The sequence below is a fragment of the Miscanthus floridulus genome, unplaced genomic scaffold (genome assembly GCF_019320115.1).
Source record: "Miscanthus floridulus cultivar M001 unplaced genomic scaffold, ASM1932011v1 fs_6_2_3, whole genome shotgun sequence".
NCBI classification, from domain to species: domain Eukaryota; kingdom Viridiplantae; phylum Streptophyta; class Magnoliopsida; order Poales; family Poaceae; genus Miscanthus; species Miscanthus floridulus.
The window spans coordinates 30,205-49,778 of record NW_027097134.1 but is presented as its reverse complement, the minus strand read 5'-3'; the positions used below and the strand labels follow the sequence as shown (position 1 = coordinate 49,778).

The 19,574-nt window shown below is 49.9% G+C and overlaps 1 pseudogene; it reads right to left on the bottom strand.

Annotated features, from left to right (window-relative positions):
- Positions 1–1,402: 1,402 nt before the first annotated feature.
- LOC136532762 (B-type cell cycle switch protein ccs52A-like) lies at positions 1,403–19,315 on the bottom strand (annotated as a pseudogene).
- Positions 19,316–19,574: the final 259 nt, after the last annotated feature.

Sequence of the window (19,574 nt, the reverse complement as noted above, 5' to 3'; positions counted from 1 at the left end):
CCACCACCGTCGGACTCGCGGTGAGCTTCTCCGCCTTCCCGTGCCATCCATTCGTTGTTTAGCGCACTAGGACGCCATAGCACAAGCTCTAGTTCACACCGGCCATGGCACCGCCGGCATCTTTCTCTTCCCCGGTGAGCCACTGCCCTACCCTCACCCCTGCGCCGTTGGATTTCGAATGGGCGGTCGAGATTGCGTACCCCTTCAGGGTTAAGTGGCCGGTCCACCGTGGACTCATGGACCCGGCGCACCATGCCGCGTCAGCGCGCCCACGTCCACGTGGTGCACCGCGCCCTGTCAGCAGCCGTCCACGTGTCACCCTGGTCAACAGTCGGGTCAAACCCGCAGTCAAAGCCGAACACTTTTGCACTTTAGCCCCTCTGTTTTCTCGAATTCAACCCGGGTACTCATCAGTTCAAATAACTTTTTATTCAGTCCTGTTTTTATTCGTTCAAGTCCCTATAGTTTCCAAAAATAGTATGCCTAGTCCAAATTCCATTTAAATTCAGATTTTTAATTGTTTTAATTCAAAAATAGGTTTAGTTTATTTATGGAATTGCCACTACATCTTATTTCATGCATAACTTTCACGTTTTAAGTCTGATTTGAGTGATTCTTTCGCTCATGTGTTCGTAGCAATGCGTAGAATAGATCTATAAGCTTTTCAACATATGTTTTCACTATTTGGTGTACTATTCTTATGGAAGTCTATCTTGTATGCATGTAATGATTGGAATGATGCTTGATTGATGATTGGATCACGATTAGAGGGTGAGCCATTTGAGGTGACTGAGGACCCCCAGCAGGATCATCAGTACTCCCAGGACGACTTTGAGGAAGGCAAGTGTACCAAAGGCCCCTTGTTACCTATGAACTACTACCACTTACATTCATGCATGTGTTTAATTTGAATTGCCTTTAAGGACTTTACCTAGATAATTCCTTGTACCACATATCCTTGATACCTAGGTTTATTGGGTAGGCATTTTGGATAGATGCTACAGCACTTAACATGAAGTAATTGTTAAACACGATTAAAGGCTATATGCAATGTGATTAAATGGAACTTTTTAGCAACAGATAGGGGGCTGGAGTACGGGGTTGAGTACTCTAGTGCCTCTCCATAAGGACTTAATCCTGAAGCGGCAACCTAGGAGGGACCGTACAACCCTGAGTGTCACATGGATCTGACTTTAACCTATTGTTTAGATTGTACTAGCTCGTCTATAGCTCCAGTAAGGGGTATGAAACATCCTCAATTTTCCACGAAGGGAAAATCCATAGAATGAATTATAATATGATGAGACCAATAGTTGATTCCATCATATTATCATATATCAGTCGATATCACAGTCATACATTGTAAGATTATAAGAATACAAGAAATTACATCACTGGGGAACACACCTATTACAGAGTTAATCTAGCGGAAGACTATCGAGTGAAGGCTCCTCCTTTATGGGTCATCATCAGAGTTGGCATAGTGCAGCGTAGATTCCATCTCCGAACCAAACTTGAGCGTAGGCACGAGACCTTCTAATCCTTCTAAAGTCAGCATCTCTGAGAAGCAGGAAAATCTGCACACCGCCAGATGTGTGCAGGCCATGGTTAGCACCAATGAGCTTTAGTGGAAAAGATAAAACAAGAGGATCTGGCGATCCTAATATGAGGCTATGGTTTGCATCCTTAGCGCATGAGAAGCAAGTAACATTAGTAATGTAATAATAATATCCAGTTTTTAACACATTCCCAGCCACACACATCCACATCCATCCATATCCATCCACCAACCCAACCCAACCATAGCCACACCTCCATCTCCACATCTCATCTCACTCACTCAGGTCGATAGGCCGATCCCTCTTGGCACTTGTCTCAATGGCCCACAGCCCCTGGCTCACGGCCGAAAAATACCCCAACCCTGGAGGGAGAAAAGAAGGACTCATCTCTTATCTAGTTTAAGTGAAACCCAGGAAAGGTCCATAGCCGACAGGTTGGCATATGTATCGATCGATCAACCAAACACTCTACAGAGGTTTTACATACCCACAAGATAGCCATCCTCGACTGGTGCCCCATCTAGGCAGATTTCGGCCGCTTGCTAGCCTAGAACTGATGCCACCCTACCTCTCAGCCCTAGAACATCCCAAGTCTAGTCTGGGATGGCTGATACTGTGAGTCAGTAGACTAGAGCCTGGGGCCCTCCAGATGTTAAGAGCCTAGTCCACAAGGCCTCCTAAAGTCTCAGAAGGGTGTGGGGGAAACTACGTGCCCCGTACCTCCTTACACACGTTCACCTAGCAGTAGTGGCATTGTTCTACCAAGTAGTCTGACCGTCCCACACCATATAGGGCGAGTGGGATGTAAAGGATTCTCGGTGAGTCTGAGTACTAGTAAGTCCTTAGGGATTGACCAAGCTAGAACATCTTCATCAGGGTTTCCATTTTATGTGCCACCATAGCACCTCTACCCCGAGCTCCACCTCTCCGAGGTTCACACCCAAGGACACCTCCAATTACCATTTTTACCCGCCACAGGTATTCCCTATCCAAGTGCCCAAGTAGCACCACATAGCAAGACTTGCCCCAGGCTCGTTGTTATTCTAGCTCGGTCGACATAACCCTCACTCTCCATGCACCCAAGACACACGTAGCATGCTCTCACACCACCTAGTCCGGCACCCATAGCCAACCATTCCCAGGGGGTTCACCACCAGCATCATATCCCCGATATAAAGCGAAGTGGAGTTAATAATAAGTATAGTGGTGTAATATGCAAGCAAGCAGGCAAGTAAGCATATATAAGCGAGCAAAAGCGCAAAGCAGGGTGATGTGGTAGAGTGGGTTGCATTAGGGTAATAATGGCTCAGGTAGTAGCATGCATCAAAGTACTAGCAAAGGAATAATTATAAAGCGCTAGCAGTTCTAGATATTATGCAATGTCTAATAGGATTCTCTAAAAGAGGGTGCTGCCATGACACCTAGTGATGTAGAGGTAGTAGTGGTACAATTCTCCATCTATTGGTGTTCCATTAGCAGGGTCGCCTCCTCCTACGTCGTCTCCATTCAGCAGTCCTTGTTGTCGTCTATGTTCTCTTGGTCCGATCGCCAGCTACTCCACTAAGCATCACGCAAGGCAAGAGAACACTCGACACCTGAAAAGACGACGAGGCGCAGGAGGATCCAATAATACCAATGAGACAATAAAAGATACACGGCTTGGCCCCCTTGGCGGTTGTCCGATTTCCTCGGGCCAAGAATCACAAGTGGTGGTTTGCTAAGCACAAGCTTAAGTCATGGCCAAGCCGGTATAGGCTTTACGATAGACTAGTTTAAGCCAAAGCTTATCCAGAGCAAACACCATGGCTCACGATCTTTTGATCCGATGTCATTGAATTGACGGGGATTGGAAGTCGAGCCCCAAGAAAGAAGAACGATAGGGTTCAGGCTCTTATAGCCTTATCCCGCAAGTCACAATTTGGACACGAGTAGCACACAAGAACGATAACACTATTGTGACTTGGCTTCAATGTACTTCGGCTCACCTGCTACGATAGAAAGTGGTAGCGCAAAGAGTTTGGACAGCAATGGGTTCTCTTGATCCTCAAGACATAATAACGTCGGGAGCCAGGAAGAGAGTTGCTCAGCAAAACAAAAGAAGCGAGGGTTAGCTAGGCACATCCATGTCATGTTCTCAGACACATCTTCGGGGAAGATGGTTTTAGATGGTCGATCAGGTCAACACGCACGGGTCCGAGGTACGACATAGACTATAGCTTTGCTAGCTAAAAAGAGATTGTCTGGTCTTTGATCCAATCGCCATGGACATGGTGGGATTGAACAGAGCGGCTAATAAGGCAATGATAGTAAGGAACTGAGGTCTGCTCCTTCCAACACACATGCCATGACAGAAGACAGGGCATCGGAAGGAGCGACTCACTAAAGAGTACAAGTGCGCAAACCACTCGTAGGGTACCCGACTTAGGTGCACTAGCACTAAGACATCTCTCTAATTCGTAGCAGTGCGGTTGTCACCGTGGGAATTAAGGAAATGCGATGGTCATACAAGGTACAAGCATACAGGGGTTTGTGCATGAAGAGGCAAGTAAAAGTAAAAGAGTGGCATAACTCCATGGTCATGGCGAGGCGAACTCGCGGCCACAAGCTATACCAATGGGTTGGCACCCATTGTTCCATGATTGTTATCTCTAGGTCATCTCCCATAGGACTTGGTCATGGAGGGCTCAAGGCGTGTGGGTGATATCCGCATCGATGTTAGTATCGACATCGAATCCATCACGACCATGTTCTAGGGCCGAAGGCAGGAGCTAACACTCGTGGTACTATGAAGCCAACTAAAAAGCGACGGGTCGAGTTACACTCGGCATCATGGTCATGGCGAGACGAATCCCGCAATCGTAACGTCCGAACGAGGTACAATCCCTCAGTTGGCTCGAAGGCTCGGCATACAGGCAACAACACTAACAATCAGCGATAAGAACCAAACACGACCGAAGACTGCAACAACTCGACATGACTGCGGAGTAGCACATTCCATAGCGAGGGGGATGGGTAGACCTGCACAAGGGCACGGTGCAGACAGATATAGATAGATCAAGATCACGTATTGTAAGTGTATGAATGAGTATAGGAATGAGCAGGAAGGGGCTTTCGTCGATGACGGGGGTGTTGTTTGACTAAGATTCGTCTTCGCGGCAAAGATGTGGCAGCCCAAGGGTTGTTGTAACTTGTCCCGGAGGGTTGTGGCCTCCTCTGGCCAGCTAAGGCCAGCTACGGCCTGCTGCGGCTAGCTGTGGCTTGCTGCAGCTTTCTGTGGCTGGCTGTGGCTGGCTACAAGTGGCTATGGTTGGCCAAAGGCTGACTATGGCTGGCTGGGCATGGCAGCAACTAGCTAAGATGTGCCAGCTGTTGTCAAAACACCGCAAGGGTTAGTGAAGAAAGCATCCGGCAAGACGGTGGGGTCTTCCTGCTGGTCTGGGAAAGGCAGGTCAGAGTGGTCGCCGAGGTGGTCGAAGTGATCATGGAGGTGGTCGGAGTGGTCACCAAGGTGGTCGAAAAGGTTACCGAGGTGGTCGGAAAGATTGCCTAGGTGGTCGGAGGGATCACCAACGTGGTCGGTGAGATCGCCGAAGTGGTCGGAAAGGTTGCCACCGTGGTCGGAAAGGTCATCAACGTGGTGCTCGTCTTTAGAAAAATTATGAAACTAGTTTCATAATTTTTCGACAACGTATGATTTTTCTATGAATTTCGGAGATTAAATCCATTCCTGAAAAAGAAGAGGGAGGCCACGGTTTCTACTGGGCCACCACTGGGCTGCTACCGGGCTTGGCTTACGCGAAAAGGAAAGGCAGGCCAGCCTATTTGTCAGGCCCAAACTGCAAGGAAGAGAGAGAGGGCCAGCACAGGGCCACTGGGCCGATGTTGCAGCTGCTGCAGTCGGCCCAAGAGAGAAGAGAGGGTGCTGGTGCTGGGCATTGGGCCGGCTAGCCTTGGTGCTTTCCCACAAGCCGCTTAGCAAGGCAGGGTCTAGGGGTTGGGGCTGCTCGTGTCCGCGGTGATGGTGTCAGCGCGCGACGTTCTCTGAGGCCTTGGGTGAGCAGCTCGCGACCGTGCCCAGTGGTGCTTGACCGAAGAGCCTGGGGGCACGGACACAGTGCACGCTTGGCTCGCCGTGACACTGCTCAGTGCATGAGTGTCAGCATGGCCAAGGTCGGACCTTTGGGTATGTGTGTGCGTGCATCCGAGCAGGTGGCCATGGTCGTGAGTGTGGTGGCAGGGTCCGAGGTCACAGAGGTGTAGGGGTCGGCTGAGCTCACCATGGTGAGGCCGCGATGGCGGTGCCATGCCGTGGACACGAGGGCGAGGTGGTGTGTGCGCGGACGTGGTCATGGCCACGACGAGGTTCACCGACGGCGTGGCACCGAGGCAAGGCAGGGCCTTGTCAAGCGATGGCAGTGGCTAGTGACATGGGCAAGTGGTGCGCGATGATCCTAGCAGTGTGATGGCCATGGGCGGCAAGGTCTGTGCGGCAAGTCAGTCGGGCATGCTGACATGCCATCGAGGGGCCAAGAGGGTGGAGCTTGGCCAAGGATGAGCTCACCGGTGCATGGTCGTACCTTGGTCGTGCAGCACTGCGTGCAGGAAGGGCTCGGTGCAGCCAGATCGCATCAAGGTGGTGGCGTTTCTGATTATGGCCGCGATGTCGTGGTGTGGATGTCCGGGCTTGGTGGACGGAGGTGGCAGCCGGTGGCTCCTGGCTACGGTTCAGGGTGAGGTCGAGGCCCAAGTTGGTGACTGGTCCGACGCAAGGACTTTTCGTGGCGGCCACGGTCTCCGAGGGCTCAGCGTCGCTGCACGTTTTAGCACTCGGCGCAAAGGCTGGTCAGGCATGGTCACTAAAATGCGTCAAAACAGTGGGGTCTTGGGTTCAGGGAAGGCTCACTGTCCGCTTGTGAAGGCCATGATGGAGTTGAGGTGGATGGCGGCTCGACGTGGGGTCGACACTGGGGCTTGACGCGGATCCGTGGCTATGAGGTCATGGAGTTCCCATGGTCGCACGGCTCGAGGACGCGCCCGGCTGTTGTAGGCTTGACGGCGAGGTCGCGTGGTGCAGGTCGGGCCCGGTGCAGGCAGTGCCAAAGTCACGTCGTTGCCGAACGCACGTGCTCACAGTTCAGCGTAGAGCTCTGACCGGTGACGAGGGGCTCCGAGGGATCGTCCCGGTGTGCTCCGGTTCCTCTTCTTCTCCCTTCCTCTCTCCTTTCTTCCTCCTTCTCCCTCACTCTTGCTTGGTGCAGTTTGGATGCGTGGAGGCCACCGGTGGTGGCGCGGGCATGGGGAACGCTAGGGCGCTGGCTCAAGGCTCTTTATAGTGGGGCTGTGTCCATGGTAGGTCGGTGGACAGCAGATGAAGATGGAGGGACAATTGGAGGGCTCGGATGCACCGGGGATAGGGTTCAGGGGCCGCGGCGTGATCATGGGCATTTTGGTACTCCCGAATTTCAGTAGACCATGGCTCGGCAAGGAGGGAATAGGGGTGGCAGGTGGTGGCGTCATCCATGGCCTATGGCCGTTGTGCGCCAGGCGAGTGCGAGGCTGGTCGGGGTTCCAGGCGCCGCGGGTCAGTGACGTGGCAGCCATCCAAGGGGGCGTGCGGGGTTGGTGGCTTGGCACGGACAATGGGGAGTGGCGCTGGGGCCTGGGATCCTTCCCATGTGCCAGTGCTATGCTTTTGGGTGCACAAAATAGAGGAGAGGGGGGGGAAGTGGTTGGAGGAAGGGGATGACCGACTGTGGTCGTGCTGTCAGCGGCCAGTGGGATGAAGGCGAAGCCAGTCCTAGATCAGGCAGTGCGGCTGGGCCTTCTTGCTAGGCTAGGCTACGCTACTGCAATCGCATGCTGGGGCCGACCTGCTGGCTGGGCCGTGTGGTCTTTGGGTGCAAGCAGCAGAGCGGTAGCAGTGGTTGGCGAGCTAGGCTAGGCAGTGGGGTAGGCTACGACTGCACGCAAGGATGAGCAGGCTGATCAGGCTGGGCCGCGCAGTTGCTCTTGGCCGAAATGGCCTTTTCCATTTTCCCCTCTTTTCTAAGCCTTTTCTATTTCTACTTTTCCATTCTAACTATACCTTGGGTCTCTATGAGTGTATACATGCGTTGCCAAGCATGAATACATCCTAGTGGGGTCCACTAAGGGTCATTAGGGTTTAGGGAGTCCAATGTCAAGGGTTGGCATCGATGGGCACTGATTTACAAGGAAGGTCGATTGACTTTATGAATTAGGTTAAGGAATTCGAATGAGGTTCAAAAGTAAGAAGGTGAATTGAGAGAGGAAAAAGGGATTCATAAGATATTTTAGAAGGGATCAACAGGATTTGCTACGGACTTGTGCACTCCAACACAAAACACTAACCCAACAAAAGAACTCTAGCAAACTCCTACAAGTAATTCTATATGTATGCAACAATTTATCTATAAATTGTTCTTTGTTTGACCTAGCATCTACATGCTTCACATATTGCAGGAAAAAATTCAAAAAGTTCGTATTTTTGGCTTCTCCAAAAACCCGGGTTGTTACAGTCCACCCTCCTTACAGGAATCTCATCCTCGAGATTAAGGTGTTGCTCGGTCGGTCAAGAGGCTGGGTGTTGCTTCTTGATTGGGGTAGTTGTTCCATAGAACCTTGCAAAAGGGATTGTCGCCCTTTTGTCTTCTCCGATAACTCAATCCAAATTTGTATAGGGTGTCCAAGGATCTCTAGAGGTTCTATCTAGTCATATGGCGGTCTTGGTTCATAGCCTGCTAGGTTAGCCAGGGTCTTAGAGTCACATGTAATTAAAATAGCTTATATATTCTTCACTCAAGCAATATAATCACAAGAAGCAAAAAGATCCAAGCACTCAAGCAGCATTACAACTCCTATATGCATAGTGTTGACTTAAGGCGACTCCTAAGCCTTTGAGTCTCACACATCTATCGATCTTGCGTGGGTGATAACGAGGAAATCATTTCCTAGTGGTCAACTTTTCAGTTCGGGGATAGTCAGTTAGTAGCATAACTCAAGGTAGAGACAGGGAATCAAGTGTTAGTAGCTATGACTCCACTACAGATAGAATGTTTGGCTTCTAAACTAGTGTTTGGTACTAAAGGTCTCGTCCTAAGGTCAAGTATGGCTCTAATACCAACTGAAACATCCTCAATTTTCCATGAAGGGAAAATCCACAGAATGAATTATAATATGATGAGACCAATAGTTTATTCCATCGTATTATCATATATCAGTCGATATCACAGTCATAAATCGTAAGATTACAAGAATACAAGATATTACATAACTGGGGAACACACCTATTATAGAGTTAATCTAGTGGAAGACTATCGAGTGAAGGCTCCTCCTTTACAGGTCATCATCAGAGTTGGCATAGTGCAGCGTAGATTCCATCTTCGAACCAAACTTGAGCGTAGGCATGAGACCTTCTAATCCTTCTAAAGTCAGCATCTCTGAGAAGCAGGAAAATTTGCACACCGCTAGATGTGTGCAGGCCATGGTCAGCACCAATGAGCTTTAGTGGAAAAGATAAAACAAGAGGATCTGGCGATCCTAATATGAGGCTATGGTTTGCATCCTTAGTGCATGAGAAGCAAGTAACAGTAGTAATGTAATAATAATATCCAGTTTTTAACACATTCCCAGCCACACACATCCACATCCATCCATATCCATCCACCAACCCAACCCAACCATAGCCACACCTCCATCTCCACATCTCATCTCACTCACTCAGGTCGACAGGTGACTCCCTCTCGGCACTTGTCTCAATGGCCCACAGCCCCTAGCTCATGGCCGGAAAATACCCCAACCCTGGAGGGAGAAAAGAAGGACTCATCTCCTATCTAGTTTAAGCGAAACCCAGGAAAGGTCCATAGCCGACAGGTCGGCATATGTATCGATCGATCAACCAAACACTCTACAGAGGTTTTACATACCCACAAGATAGCCATCCTCGATGGTGCCCCATCTAGGCAGATTTCGGCCGCTTGCTAGCCTAGAATGATGCCACCCTACCTCTCAGCCCTAGAATATCCCAAGTCTAGTCTGGGATGGCTGATACTGTGAGTCGTAGATAGAGCCAGGGCCCTGCGGATGTCAAGAGCCCGGTCCACAAGGCCTCCTAAAGTCTCGGAAGGGTGTGGGGGAAACCGCGTGCCCTGTACCTCCTTGCACACATTCGCCTAGCAGTAGTGGCATTGTTCTACCAAGTAGTCTGACCATCCCACACCATATAGGGCGAGTGGGATGTAAAGGATTCCCGATGAGTCTGAGTACTAGTAAGTCCTTAGAGATTGACCAAGCCAGAACATCTTCATCAGGGTTTCCATTTTACATGCCACCACAGCACCTCTACCCTGGGCTCCACCTCTCTAAGGTTCACACCCAAGGACACCTCCAATTACCATTTTTACCTGCCATAGGTATTCCCTATCCAAGTGCCCAGGTAGCACCACATAGCAAGACTTGCCCTAGGCTCATCATTATTCCAGCTCGATCAACATAACCCTCACTCTCCATGCACCCAAGACACACGCAGCACGCTCTCACACCACCTAGTCCGGCACCCATAGCCAACCATTCCTAGGGGGTTCACCACCAGCATCATATCCCTGATATAATGCGAAGTGGAGTTAATAATAAGTATAGTGGTGTAATATGCAAGCAGGCAAGTAAGCATATATAAGTGAGCAAAAGCACAAAGTAGGGTGACATGGTAGAGTGGGTTGCATCAGGGTAATAATGGCTTAGGTAGTAGCATGCATCAAAGTACTAGCAAAGGAATAATTATAAAGCGCTAGCAGTTCTAGATATTATGCAATGTCTAATAGGATTCTCTAAAAGAGGGTGCTGCCATGACACCTGTGATGTAGAGGTAGTAGTGGTACAATTCTCCATCTGTTGGTGTTCCATTAGCAGGGTCGCCTCCTCCTGCGTCATCTCCATTCCATAGTCCTTGTTGTCATCTATGTTCTCTTGGTCCGATCGCTAGCTACTCCGCTAAGCATCACGCAAGGCAAGAGAACACTCGACACCCAAAAAGACGACGAGGCGCAGGAGGATCCAATAATACCAACGAGATAATAAAAGATACACGGCTTGGCCCTCTCGGTGGTTGTCTGATTTCCACGGGCCAAGAATCACAAGTGGTGGTTTGCTAAGCACAAGCTTAAGTCTTGGCCAAGCTGGTATGGCTTTACAATAGACGGTTTAAGCCAAAGCTTATCCAGAGCAAACACCATGGCTCACGATCTTTTGATCCGGTGTCATTGAATTGACAGGGATTGGAAGTCGAGCCCCAAGAAAGAAGAACGATGGGGTTCGGCTCTTATAGCCTTATCCCACAAGTCACAATTTGGACACGAGTAGCACACAAGAATGATAACACTATTGTGACTTGGCTTCAATGTACTTCGGCTCGCCTGCTATGGTAGAAAGCGGTAGCGCAAAGAGTTTGGACAGCAACGGGTTCTCTCGATCCTCACGACATAATAACATCGGGAGCTAGGAAGAGAGTTGCTCAGCAAAACAAAAGAAGCGAGGGTTAGCTAGGCACATCCACATCATCTTCTCAGACACATCTTCAGGGAAGATGGTTTTAGACGGTTGATCGGGTCAACACGCACAGGTCCGAGGTACGACATAGACTATAGCTTTGCTAGCTAAAAAGAGATGGTCCGGTCTTTGATCCAATCGCCATGGACACGGTGGGATCGAACAGAGCAGCTAATAGGGCAATGACAGCAAGGAACTGAGGTCTGCTCCTTCCAACACACACGCCACGACAGAAGATAGGGCATCAGAAGGAGCGACTCACTAAAGAGTACAAGTGCGCAAACCACTCGTAGGGTACCTGACTTAGGTGCACTGGCACTAAGACATCTCTCTAATTCATAGCGGTGCGGTTGTCATCGTAGGAATCAAGGAAATGTGATGGTCATACAAAGGTACAAGCATACGGGGTTTGTGCATGAAGAGGCAAGTAAAAGTAAAAGAGTGGCGTAACTCCATGGTCATGGCGAGGCGAACTCGTGGCCACAAGCTATACCAATGGGTTGGCACCCATCGTTCCATGATTGTTATCTCCATGTCATCTCCCACAGGACTTGGTCATGGAGGGCTCAAGGCATGCAGGTGATATCCACATCGATGTTAGTATCGACATCGAATCCATCATGACCATGTTCTAGGGCCGAAGGCAGGAGCTAACACTCGTGGTACTATGAAGCCAACTAAAATGCGATGGGTCGAGTTACACTCGGCATCACAGTCATGGCAAGACGGATCTCACGATTGTAACGTCCGAACGAGGTACGATCCCTCAGCCGGCTTAAAGGCTCGGCATACAGGCAACAACACTAACAATCAGCGATGAGAACCAAACACGACTGAAGACACAACAACTCGACACGACTACGGAGTAGCACATTCCATAGCGAGGGGGATGGGTAGACCTACACAAGGGCATGGTGTAGACAGATATAGATAGATCAAGATCACGTATTGTAAGTGTACGAATGAGTATAGGAATGAGTAGGAAGGGGCTTTCATCGGTGATGGGGGTGTCATTCGACTAAGATTCGTCTTCGCGGCAAAGATGTGGTGGCCCAAGGGTTGTTGTAACTTGTCCTGGAGGGTTGTGGCCTCCTCTGGCCAGCTGAGGCTAGCTATGGCCTGCTGTGGCTCTCTGTGGCTTGCTGCAGCTTTCTATGGCTGGCTGTGGCTGGCTACAAGTGGCTATGGTTGGCCAAAGGCTGGCTATGGCTGGTCGGGCATGGCAGCGACTGGCTAAGATGTGCCAGCTGTTGTCAAAACACCGCAAGGGTTAGTGAAGAAAGCATCCGGCAAGACGGTGGGGGTCTTCCTGCTAGGTCTGGGAGAGGCAGGTCAGAGTGGTCGCCGAGGTGGTCGGAGTGATCATGGTGGTGGTCGGAAAGGTTACCGAGGTGGTTGGAAAGATTGCCTAGGTGGTCGGAGGGATCACCAATGTGGTCGGTGAGATCGCCGAAGTGGTCGGAAAGGTTGCCAACGTGGTCGGAAAGGTCATCAATGTGGTGCTTGTCTTTAGAAAAATTATGAAACTGGTTTCATAATTTTTCGACAATGTATGAATTTTCTATGAATTTCGGAGATTAAATCCATTCCTGAAAAAGAAGAGGGAGGCCACGATTTCTACTGGGCCACCACTAGGGCTACTGCCAAGCTTGGCTTACGTGAAAAGGAAAGGCAGGCTGGCCTGTTTGTCGGCCCAAACTGCAAGGATGAGAGAGAGGGCCAGCACGGGGCCACTAGGCCGATGTTGCAGCTGCTGCAGTCGGCCCAAGAGAGAAGAGAGGGTGCTGGTTCTGGGCATTGGGCCAGCTGGCCTTGGTGCTTTCCCGTAAGCCACTCAGCAAGGTAGGGTCTAGGGCTAGGGCTGCTCGCGACACGCGTGTCCGCGGTGATGGTGTTGCGCATGATGTTCTCCGAGGCCTTGGGTGAGCAGCTCGCGACCGTGCCTAGTGGTGCTTGACCGAAGAGCCTGGGGGCACGGACACAGTGCATGCTTGGCTCACTGTGACACTGCTCGGTGCATGAGTGCCAGCGTGGCCAAGGTCAGCCTTTGGGTCTGTGTGTGCGTGCGTCCAAGCGGTGGCCATGGTCGTGAGTGTGGTGGCAGGGTCTGGGGTCACAGAGGTGTAGGGGTCGGTTGAGCTCACCATGGTGAGGCCACGATGGTGATGCCATGCCGTGGACGCGAGGGCGAGGTGGTGTGTGCATAGGCATGGTCATGGCCACGACGAGGTTTGCCGACGGCGTGGCACCGAGGCAAGGTAGGGCCTTGTTAAGCGATGGCAGTGGCTAATGACAGGCAAGTGGTGCGCGGTGCTCCTAGCAATGTGATGGCCATGGGCGGCAAGGTCTGTGCGGCAAGTCAGCCGGGCATGCCAACATGCCATCGAGGGGCCAAGAGGGTGGAGCTTGGCTAAGGATGAGCTCACCGGTGCATGGTCGTACCTTGGTCATGCAGCACTACGTGTAGGAAGGGCTCAGTGCGGCCAGATCGCGTCAAGGTGGTGGCGTTTCCGATCGTGGCTGCGACGTTGTGGTGTGGCTGTCCGGGCATGGTGGACGGAGGTGGCGCCGTGGCTCCTAGCTATGGTTTAGGGCGAGGTCGAGGCCCAAGTTGGTGATGGTCCGACGCAAGGACTTTCCATGGCGGCCACGGTCTCCGAGGGCTCGGCGTCGCTGCACGTTTCAGCACTCGGCGCAAAGGTCGGTCAGGCATGGTCACTGAAATGCATTGAAAGGTGGGGTCTTGGGTTCAGGGAAGGCTCACCGTCCGCTTGTGAAGGCCGTGATGGAGTTGAGGTGGATGGCGGCTCGACGTGGTGTCGACGCCGAGGCTTGACGCGGATTCGTGGCTGCGAGGTCGTGGAGTTCCCGTGGTCGCGTGGCTCGAGGACGTGCCCGGCGTTGCAGGCTTGACGGCGAGGTCGCGTGGTGTAGGTCGGGCCCGGTGCAGGCAGCGCTGAAGTCGCGTCGTTGCCGAACGCGTGTGCTCACGGTTCAGCGCAGAGCTTCGGCCGGCGATGAGGGGCTCCGAGGGATCGTCCCAACGTGCTCCGGTTCCTCTTCTTCTCCCTTCCTCTCTCCTTTCTTCCTCCTTCTCCCTCACTCTTGCTTGGTGTGGTTTGGGTGCGTGGAGGCCACCGATGGCGGCGTGGGCATGGGGAATGCTAGGGCGCTGGCTCGAGGCTCTTTATAGCAGGGCTGCATCCATGGTAGGTCGGTGGACGGCAGATGAAGATGGAGGGACGAATGGAGGGCTCGGATGCGCCAGGGATAGGGTTCGGGGGCCGCGGCGCGATCGTGGGCGTTTTGGTACTCCCGAATTTCACAGACCGTGGCTCGACAAGGAGGGAACAGGAGTGGCAGGTGGTGGCGTCATCCATGGCCATGGCCATTGCGCGCCAGGCGAGTGCGAGGCTGGTCGGGGTTCCAGGCACCGTGGGTCGGCGATGTGGCAGCCATCCAAGGGGGCGTGCGGGGTTGGTGGCTCGGCACAGACGGTGGGGAGTGGCGCTGGGGCCTGGGATCCTTCCCATGTGCCGGTGCTCTGCTTTTGGGCGCAAAACAGAGGAGAGGGGGGGGAAGTGGTTGGAGGAAGGGGATGACCAATGGGGTCGTGCTGTCAGTGGCCATGGGATGAAGGCGAAGCCGACCTGGATCAGGCGTGTGGCTGGGCCTTCTTGTTGGGTTGGGCTGCGCTACTTCAATCGCATGCTGGGGCTAACCTGCTGGCTGGGCCATGTGGTCTGTGGGTGCAAGCAGCAGGGTGGCAGCAGTGGTTGGCGGGCTGGGCTAGGCAGTGGGGTAGGCTGCGGCTGCACGCAAGGATGAGCAGGCTGATCAGGCTGGGCCGCGCGGTTGCTCCTGGCCGAAATGTCCTTTTCCATTTTCCCCTCTTTTCTAAGCCTTTTCTATTTCTACTTTCCCATTCTAACTATACCTTGGGTCTCTATGAGTGTATACATGTGTTGCCAAGCATGAATACATCCTAGTGGGGTCCACTAAGGGTCATTAGGGTTTAGGGAGTCCAATGTCAAGGGTTGGCATTGATGGGCACTGATTTACAAGGAAGGTCGATTGACTTTATGAATTAGGTTAAGGAATTTGAATGAGGTTCGAAAGTAAGAAGGTGAATTGAGAGAGGAAAAAGGGATTCATAAGATATTTTAGAAGGGATCAATAGGATTTGCTACGGACTTGTGCACTCCAACACAAAACACTAACCCAACAAAAGAACTCCGGCAAACTCCTACAAGTAATTCTATATGTATGCAACAATTTATCTATAAATTGTTCTTTGTTTGACCTAGCATCTACATGCTTCACATATTGCAGGAAAATTTTCAAAAAGTTCGTATTTTTGGCTTCTCCAAAAACCCGGGTTGTTACAGGGTAAGAGGGTATCTTTCCTTTTTCTGTTAGGGTGTGCACCGTGCTGCGATGCCCACGCATGCCATTCCTTTGTAGCTACGACCTGTTAGTGCAACTAGCTAAGGGTTTCATAGTGAAACTCTGCCACACTTCCTAGGAAGAGGTGTAGTGGGTCTCGCGAACCCCGGCATTGGGAATCACAGCTCGGTGGGTAAAGATGTACAATTTCTGCAGAAATAATTAACCTGTTATAACAGCCGTGCTCACGGATACGAGCGGTCTGGATCCTTCGAGATTAGTGGTTACTGTGGATGATGGATGGATGGGATATGAGATAAAGCTTGATGATACTTTAATACCACTTGGGAATTGGGCCTGTTCATTAAAGTAGTAATTCAGGTTGCTAAAATTTGATCAACTAAAATTGCGAACTGCAGTCAAACAGTGTCAAGCCTATTTGAGCCTCATAGATCCCTTTGATATACTTGCTAAGCATGGTGAGCTTACACTTGCTTTACATCCAATGAAAATCCCGGATGGGTAATAGATAATGGATATGAAGAGTTTCTGGAGGATGTCCAGGACTACTAGGGAGACGTTCACCAGTTAGAGTCCCTGTGGCAGTTGGGCTAGTTATTCCGCTGTGATTGTAATAATATTGCCTTCGAGCAAACTTTGTATTAACTTTATGATGAGATATGCGATGTAATAAGTACTTTACTTTGATACTATTGCAATTTGTGATATATGTGTGTGTTTGGACATCCTGGGCGCACATATATGAGTACTTGGTTTTGCTTTGCAAAATTGGGTGCGACATAAGGATAGCTCAAACAACATATAGGAAGAGAAAAGTCTTAGCAATGAAGGACAAAGTAACAAAACTCATGTCTGACTCTTGACTCTGGCTGCATAGAGTGACCGAACTGAACTTGATAGAAACAGATAGCAGCCAACTAAAGTTGGTGATCATTACATTTTCAACAAGAATTTTTTAACAAAAGAACACACAAACTAGCTACTGATTGCAGCCAAAGCTGCACATAGCTGCACGTGTGATGCAGCCTCAGAATTGCTACCATACATACATACATTCAGAACTTAAAATCCATAACTAGCTGTAGCAAGAAGCAAGTATAATAGTACATATTTGTTCAAGTAAACTTTTGGGCATGTTTTTTCCCACACCACAAACAGGGATGAGCATCTATAGATTAATCCCAAAAGTCAGGGTGCAGGAAATATATTACAAGTGTGATATACTCTTCAGAAAATGATTGCAATTTTTGTAATGATAAGAGAGATAAACAAGGATTGCAGGTATTAACACATTGAAAACTACCTAGGTGTCAGTGTCCACACAGCTCAATGATTGCAATTTTTGTAATGATGAGAAGAGAGATAAACAAGGATTGCAGGTATTGACACATTGAAAACACTACCTGGCTTCCAGTGTCCACACAACTCAAGTGTGTATTTGTGGTCGTATTCCAAAATTGTATGCATCTATCTGCGGTTCCTCCACCAGATGCAAGCAGGTCATGGTGATGACGTGACCAGGCAATAGCTTTGACAGCTGCTGTGTGCTCAGTACTAGTTGTACTGAATGTGGATTCCAAACAAAAAGCTGGACAAAGGGGAAATATTAGTATGGGAAAACAGCAATGTGGAATCCTAAGAACAATGCATTCCAAACTAACAGGAACATATGGACAGGCATCTTACTCTGTTATCATTGCCACCTGATGCAAGCTGACGATTGTCGTAAGACCACTTGAGTCCACAAACCTAGAAGATATGTGAGATTAGGAATCCATGCATTACCAAAATAGAAAACTAAAGCTTCACTAGGATAATGAATATACTTGTCAGATCATCAGAAATTTGATGCACTAATACATATAAAAAGTCATATTATAAGGAGACATGAATAGATTACCTCAGATTTATGCCTGGTAAGCTTGCTAACATAATCTTCTTGAGCACGGATATCATGGTGGAGGATACTCTTGTCACGGCTTCCAGAAGAAAGCAATGAAGAGCTCCATGCAAGAGCACCTACACGCATGCGATGGCTTTCCATTGTTCTTATTCTTTTACAACGAGTTGCATCCTAGATCTACATAAGATAAAATGTAACATGGTAATCAGATTTGCAGATACTCATATAGTAACAATTTTACATACCAATGCAGATGGCAAACAGAATGATCATTTGACTGTTTCTACGAATTTATAAATCGATTCCCTATAGGAATAAGGGTGGTTCTAAATCAAGAGCAAAACCAGATAAAATTGATTCGAGTTTGAGGTTTGAGCATATAGAAGAATGGCATTTACAATTGTTAAGGTTTTCCATAAAGTATAAAACTATTAAGGTTTTACACAGAAGGTTTTTGTGTCAATCGAGTACAATCAATAGGGTAGACTACCATAATAAACCAATCAATATACTAAGTGCTAAAAGGCATATTGTCTACACCTGAGCTGGTTTCACAAAATTATCAAATTTATTCCATGTGCTGTATACAGCTATAATTCTTGATGATACATTGCACTAAAAGGGATTTAGAAATCATCCAACACTTGACGGCATATCAAATAACAATATTCAAGGTAAGAACGGGACATAACCTGAACTTTTCCTTGATTTGTGCCTACAGCTAGGTGAGTGCCATGCTGCGCCCACCCCAGAGAACAAACATTGTCATCCACCCCCAAATCACAAAGCTTGGTGACCTATACAATGATAAATAAATCTGTTAACAATCCATCTTCAATTCTCAGTGACGATATACCTTAAGGATGACCACGGTTGCTTACCTTGCTGCTGCATGCATTCCACAAGTAAACGCAATTGCCCAACCCAACAGCGAGGTCATTATGTGAAGACCAATCGATGAGGTTGAGGTAGAAGTCATCCTGCAAAGCGAGCGCATCTAGCACCTACAAGCAACAACAAGAAAATTTAATAGCGCAAAGACAAAAAATTGTTGGCATGAAGTCTACAAATTTTGCATTATGTTCGTGAAAAAAGTCTCTTTCAGCATTTTGGAATGCAATTGGCTAGATGTCAAATCTTTCATGCCCCCAAGAAGCAGCGAGGCTAGCTCAAGAAACAGAACCCAAGAAACCTAAATCAAGAAACAGAGAAGGCTCAATCAAGAAATCACCAAATCCAATTCCCCTTCTCACCTTGTAGGGTGACCTTAGGACCTTCATTGGTCCTGCACCCCTCGTGGTGAAAATGTCGGGGAACAACGCGTCCTCCTCTTCCTCTCTGAAAAAAGAGCCCTCTTGGTGCTCTGGCACACCTCCGTCTTGAATTTGAAGAAGTTCCCGGTGGCGGGGGTGCCCACAGGCGAGGGCCCCGGGGAGGAGGACGACGAGCACGCAGTGGCCGAGGATGCAACCCGGTCGAGCATGTCAGGACCGAAGAGCGTGCAGTAGGGCGACGTGGCAGGCGCAGATCCGGATGAGGCACCGGGGCCGCCTTCGTGGGAGGATGCGGTGGAGGGCGAGGGGTGAGGTCGAAGAGCGCGAGGTTTGATCCGGTGCGGCTGGGGATGAAGCAGTCGCTATAGACGGTGCGGGAGGCCGGCGTCGGGGTGGACGTCGGCACGGATGCGTGCGTCGGCGTGGCGGAGAGGCGGGAGGATGGCGCTGAGGCAAGGCGCGAGTTGGGCTTGGACACTGGTGTTGGTGGCTTCGAGGATGGCCCCGCCACCGAGTTCTCCATCGGCGACGGCAGCGTCGGCGTGAGGTGGTGATACATGGGCGGGGGTCGTGGGGAATGGGAATTGGGGATCAGGGTCGAGGGGATACGGTGCAAGTGTGACGGGGTCAAGGGCACACAAGCTCAGTGTGGCGTCCATTTTCTTTAGCGACAGACAGATTGATGGTACACTTGGCTTTAGCAACAGATGGTTCAACGCTAAATATGAATACCTATAGCGATAGACACTAAATCGCTAAATGAGGATTTAGCGTCAGATGGTCTCTGAGTTATCTTTAGCGTCAGATCATCCATCTGATCGTGAAGCGGTGTTGTGGTGTAGTGTCATAACTTTTCATCGGTTAAGTCTT